The 6787-nt window shown below is 35.6% G+C and overlaps 1 long non-coding RNA gene across 1 annotated transcript in view; it reads right to left on the bottom strand.

Moving 5' to 3' along the window:
* Nucleotides 1–733: 733 nt before the first annotated feature.
* LOC147829868 (uncharacterized) overlaps nt 734–6787 on the bottom strand; it is a 56073-nt gene continuing 50019 nt past the window's right edge. The window contains exon 3 of the long non-coding RNA XR_015446094.1: nt 734–870. This is a non-coding gene — a long non-coding RNA (uncharacterized LOC147829868). The remainder of the gene's footprint in view (nt 871–6787) is intronic.

Raw genomic sequence — 6787 nt, 5'->3', positions numbered from 1 at the left:
ATTTCTTTTTGAGTGAGTTCTGAGAGAGTGAAGAGAAACATTATTGATTTTTGTGTGTTGATTTTGCATCCTATTACATTGGTGAAGTTGGTTATTGATTCTGGAAGTCTTTTGGTGGATTTTTGGGTATTCTATGTAAAGAATCCTGTCTCTTTTACATAATTTTATTTCCTATTGATCAGTGGCACATATATAAGGATTCACTCAACATATTACTCCTTGAGTCTGATTCATTAAAAAGATGATTTTTCTCCCCTATCTTTGTGTGTGCATGTGTGCTTGTGTGTGTTTGTGTCATGTGTGTATGTGCTGAGGATCCAGCCAGGAGCCTCAATCATCCGAGGAAAGTTTTATACCATTGGCCTACACCCACACCTCTTTCCCAATATCTTTTCAAAGTTTAAAACATGTGATTATGCCTTATAATTTTATAGTTGTTTAATAGCTCTATAATATATTGGTTGCTTACTATCAGTTTTTAAAAATCATTTTTTTCTACTGTTACACATTGTTTTTTCAAAGTTACTTTATAAAGCAACTCACTCCTTGTATATTTGAAAATGTTATTTGGTCTTTTTGCTTGAAAATGAACTTGGTTGGTTGTAACTTTTTGGATTATACTGTTTCCTCTCACAACTTTATAGAAGTTGATTCACTGTTGTTTGTGTGGTAGTTAATATTATGTTTGTGATCTATTTTAAAAATTTACTTAACAAGAAACTCTTACCTTTGGTTATCTTCCCAATTCTAGTACATTCTTCAAAGACATCCAGTGTATCAACTTTATGTATTATCTCTAAAGATCATCTTCTAGGTCACATACACATGTATGTACATATTGCTCCATTTCTCCTAGCACTGAACACAACTCTGGAAAACAGAAAAATTGTAGTTTTGAACAGAAATAATTTTTTTCCAGATGCTTCCTCTGAAGGGACCTTTGTTTTATCCTTGAAGTTTGGTAATTCCTTTAAAAGTGTACATCTTGAGTTGGAGGTGTAGCTTAGAGGTAAGAGGTAGCGTGCTTACTTAACTTGCAAGATGCCATGGGTTCCATCATTAGCATTTCCCATCAAAATAGTGTGCATTTCACTGTTAATTGTTCTATTCATTTTCTAGGAACTTATACACACATACATGTACTGTATACCCATAACAATGGAACAAAAGTTTTCCAAAGAATGATAGAAAAGCTTCTTTGAAAAACATATTTATTCAAATCAATTTTTAGTTCTTAAAAATGTTTCTTTTATAGTATTTTGAAAATTTTCTTTTTTTTATTTTGAAATGCCTATTATGCTTTTGATTGCCTGTTATGCATACATAATTCTCACTGAAACTATTATAAATACTTTTTCCAATTTTATCAATTCAGTTGTTTAAAACTTGTCCCTACTGTCCCTGACTGTTTTCAGGAGCCTTGATTCTACTTTGTACTGTTTATAATTTGTTTTTCATTCCCTGGATTGTTTTATTATACTGTCCAGCTCTTCACTGAGATCCACCAGCTTATTTTTAACTTTCCTGCTATATCTTCTATATTATAAAATTTGGTTATCCTTTAACTATATAATGATTTTGAAGAGATTGTATTTTCTATAATTTATTTGATGTCATAAAAAAGCCTTTAAAATGTTCTCCTTTCTGGTATCATCTCAAAGGGAGTCTTTATTTACTTTTTGTTTCTTTTATTGTTTTCCTTCTTTTTACTTTCTTTATCTATGCTGAACCCCAATCTATTGTACACTGTATTTGTGTAGGATGACTTGGGAGCTAGCTTTTGTCTAGAATATCAGAGGCTGGGGAAGTGAACCAGCAGGGAAAATTAAGCCCAGGTGTGCTCTTCCCAAAACCTTTCTCACCAATTTTACCCCAAAGCACATCTGCTCAGTTCTCTCAGAGGGCTGCTATCACCAAATAAAGATGCTTCTCAACTTACAAGATGACTATATCCTAAAAAATCAATCCATCATATGTCATAAACATCATAGAGTAAAAAATTGCATTGAATATACCTCACCTACTGACTTTTTAATATAGCTTAGCAGCAGAATGCTCTACACTGTCAGTTGTTTACATGAAATGGAGAAACTTACTGTGTGCTGCAGCTCACTGCCCTATCCAACACCACCAGGTCTCACACATATCATTAGTCTGGGATACTTGTCACTTTTCCATCACTAAGACATGATACCCAATGCCCACACCTTAAGGAGGAGAGGTTTAATTGGGCTCACAGTTTAGGGGATTAAGTACATGGTCAGCAGCCTCCAAGGCAGAAACTTGGTGACAGAAGAGTGTTGTAAGTCAAAGGTGCTCAGTTCCTGGCGGTTGGGAAGAAGACCAGGGGCACAGTGAAACAGACAAAGGGCCAGGGATGAGATGTAATACCAAGATCACTCACTGATTTTACTAATCTCCTCAGGGACTCCCAGGCCAATGAATCTGATGTGCTTAAGCTTAACTACCAAACCTGAGAAGAGGTCACAATTTGCAGTAGGAAGTGTGACCAAAAACTAAGTGAATCCTTAAATTTAAAAAATTTATTACAGTGAGACACATTGTCATTAAACTCCTTCAAAATATTCCTCCTTGAGGCAAAGCCACCCCCGGTGGTGAGGAGCAGAGCTGCCCCAGCACCAAAAGAGGAGCCATCCAAGCAGCAATACCACCACACTCAGTGCCAAGAAGCAGAGTTACCCCAGTGCTGAGGTGGTCAGCCATGCATGTGCCAGCAGCACAACACCCCCATAACCATTAAAATGAGAAGAAATGTGAACAAATCTCAAAACCAGACTTCCAGATCACCTAATGCAACCCCAAAGGGCAAAGAGTGGAACAATCTTATACTGAACCACCTGGACTCCCTGAACTGGCAACAAAAGAGGACCTGGAAAAAAAAATCAGAAATAATTTCTCAGATAACAGCAGAGATTGTGCCCACACTGCAAGACATGATTAATAAATCTAGAGAGGACACAGATAAAAAAAAAATAGAGGAGCTGAGGAACATGATGGAATAGCAACACAGGAAACAAATGGAATCCATAAAACAGATGCAAACAGATTTCCAGGAGATTAAAAACTCCGTAGAAAGTTTATGCAGCAGAATGAACCAATGTGAGACAGAATTTCAAATATAGAAGATAAGATTGCAATTAGTGACCAGGAAAAGAAAAATTTCTTTAAAACAGTAAGGGACCATGAGAAATCAATCCAGCAGCTGCTAGACAATACAAAGAAGAATAATATAAGACTGATCAGAGTCAATGAAGAAACAGGAGAGAGTGCAGACAATATAAAAAAAAATGTTCACAGAAGTAATGGCTGGAAACTTCGCAAGCAGGGGAAAAGAATTTAACATACAGATAAGTGAGGCATAGAGGACTCCAACTAGCCTTGATAAAAAGAAAAACCAAAACTACACATAGGCATATAATAGTTAAGATTCCACAAACCCAACAGAAGAACAAAATTCTACAAGCAGTTAGTGAAAAGAAACAAATCACATACAAAGGAAAGCCTACCAGCATCAAAACTGACTTCTCAACACAAACCCTCAAGGCAAGAAGAGCTTGGAGTGACCTATTCGAAGCCCTAAAGGAAAACAGCCTCCAACCCAGATTGATGTACCCTGAAAAACTATCTTTCAAAATTGATGGAGAAATAAGATTCTTGCATGACAAAGTGCACCTTAGGAACTTCATGAATACCAAACCAGCACTTCAAAAAATTTTAGACCATATCCTAGGAAAAGACAATGAAGATCACAACCACAGGGAGCCCAGCAGAATCAATCCATGGGGCATGACAAGAAATTAAATGGAAAGGGGGAGAATTCAACAAAAGAAAAAGTTATGACAAGTATAAATCAATACATATCAGTTATAAGCATCAATGTTAATGGTCTCAATTCATCAATCAAAAGAAATAGACTGGCAGAATGGGTCAAGAGGCAAGATCCAACAATAAGCTGCATACAAGAAACACACTTAATTTAAAAAAAACTCATAGACTGAAAGTTAAGGGTGTAAAACAATACTCCATGTGACAGGAACTACAAAACAAAAAAGCAGGAGTAGTATTCTCTTTGTAGATCAAGTGGATTTCAAACCAACATTGATTAAGAGAGACAAAGAAGGACACTACATCCTTGTAAAAGGAACAATGCAAGAGGAAGAGATGACAATTATAAATATATATGCACCAAACACTAGTGTGCTCAACCACATAAAACAAATACTAACAGACATGAAAAATCAAATAAGCACTAATACAATACTAGTGAGGGACCTCAACACCCCACTGTCACAAATAGATCAACCAGACAAAAAATAAGAAATGAAATACTAGAACTCAATCAAACTCTTAAATAAATGAACTTAACAGATGTTTACAGAGTGTTCCACACCACAAAATCAGAATACACATTCTTTTCAGCTGCACATGGCTCATTCTCAAAAATAGACCTCATATTTGATCATAGAACATGTTTAAGTAACTGCAAATGAATTGAATTTATCCCCTGTATATTATCAGACAATAGTGCAATGAAATTTGACATCAATAGCAAAAGAAACTGCAAGAATTTCATAAACACATGGAAATTAAACAACACATTTCTGAATAACCAATGGGTCACAGAGGAAATTAAAGAGGAAATCAGATAGTTCCTACAAATAAATGACAATGACACTACAACATATCAGAATCTATGGGACAAAATGAAAGCAGTCTTACAAGGGAAATTCATAGCAGTGAATACTCATATAAGGAAAACAGAGCGAGCCCAATTAAACATCCTGATGCTGAACCTCAACCTTCTAGAAAAAGATTAGGACAAACCCAAAGCTCATACAAGGGAGGAAATGATAAAAATCAAAGCAGAAATCAATTCAATGGAGACTAAGAGAATGATACAAAAAAAATCAATGAAGCTAAGAGGTGGTTCTTCAAAAGAATAAAGAAAATTGACAAACTTCTAGCCAACCTCATCAAAAAAAAAAAGAAAGAAAAGGCCCAAATCCATGCAATTAGGTATGAAAAGGATGACATTTTAATGGATCCAGCAGAAATCCGGAGGATCATCAATACCTACTTCAAGAATTTATATGCCAATAAGATGGAAAATACAGAAGAAATTCCTAGATATGTATGAATTAGCAAAATTGAAGGAAGAAGACCTAAAAATTCTAAACAACCCAATATCAATCAATGAAATTGAAAATGTAATTAAAAACTTACTGAGTAAGAAAGGCCCAGGTCCTGATAGCTTCACTGCTGAATTCTGCAAGACTATTAGAGAGGAACTACTGCCAGTACTGTTTAAACTTTTCAATGAATTTGAAAGGGAAGCAATACTCCCAAATTCATTTCTGGATGCAAGCATCACCTTGATACCCAAAGCAGAGAAAGACCCAACCAAAAAAGAGAACTGTAGGCCAATCACACTAATGAACATAGATGCAAAAATTCTGACTAAGATACTGGCAAATAGAATGCAGAAAATCATCAAGATCATACACCCTTACCAAGTGGGATTCATCCCAGGGTTCAACATCCACAAATCAAACAATGTAATTCATGATATCAATAGAGCCAAGGACAAAAACCATATGATTATCTCCATAGATGAAGAAAAAGCATTTGACAAAATAGAACATGCATTTATGGTAAAAACCCTACAAAAAGTTGGAATAGATGGTCTCTACCTCAATCTGATAAAAGCCATCTATGAAAAATCAACAGCTAGTACCATACTAAATGGACAAAAACTGAAATCCTTCACAGTAAAATCAGGAACAAGACAAGGATGTCCACTATCACCACTCCTGTTCAATATAGTTTTGGAAACATTAGCCATAGCAATTAGACAACAGAAAGAAATAAAAGGAATAAAGACAGGAAATGAAGTCAAATTGTCATTATTTGCAGATGACATGATACTCTCTATAAAAGACCCTAAGAACTCTACCAAAATTCTTCTAGACTTAATAACCAAATTCCGTAAAATAGCTGGATACAAGGTCAACACACAAATTCAATAGCTTTCCTCTACATGAACAACAGATTCACTGAGAGAAAAATAGGGCAAATAATTCCTTTCACAATAGCATCCAAAAAACTGATATTCCTAGGAATCAACCTAACAAAAGAAGTCAAAGATCTCTTCTCTGAAAATAATAGTACTCTGAAAGGAGAGATTGAAGACAATATCAGAAAATGGAAAGCTATCTCTTGCTCCTGGGTAGGAAGAATCAACATAGTAAAAATGGCCATACTTCCAAAAATGCTGTATGGATTCAGTGCAATCCCAATTGAAATCCCAGCAGCATACTTCACAGACCTTGAGAAAACAATCCAAAAATTCATTTGGAAAAAGAGGAGAACTAGAATTACAAAAGCAATTCTAGGCAATAAAGACACGGTAGGGGTATCACAATCCCCAACTTGAAACTATACCTCAACCATACTGTGACAAAAACAGCAAGGTACTTGCAAATAAACAGACCTGAGGACCAGTGGGACAGATTAGAAGATGCAGAAAGGGGCAAAGGGGAAGGGGAAGTGGCAGGGGTAGGCAAAAGGAAAGAAGGGAATGGAATTAATATGAGAAAATGAAAAAATGGAAACAAAGACTTTGTAAAAAGGGAGAGGTGGAGGGGTTGAAAGGAGGGCAGGGGACTGGGGTAAAGATAAGAACCAAGAGAGGTTATGTAAAGGTGCAAATTTCCAATCATGAGTGTCATTATATTGTATTCCTAAAATGTACCGATAAAATTAATTT

This window comes from Heterocephalus glaber, unplaced genomic scaffold (genome assembly GCF_053883595.1).
Source record: "Heterocephalus glaber isolate CG9 unplaced genomic scaffold, H.glaber_assembly_v1.0 deba00000347, whole genome shotgun sequence".
Taxonomy (NCBI): Eukaryota; Metazoa; Chordata; class Mammalia; order Rodentia; family Bathyergidae; genus Heterocephalus; species Heterocephalus glaber.
The sequence above is the reverse complement of the archived record's forward strand: the minus strand, read 5'-3'. Positions and strand labels throughout refer to the sequence as shown.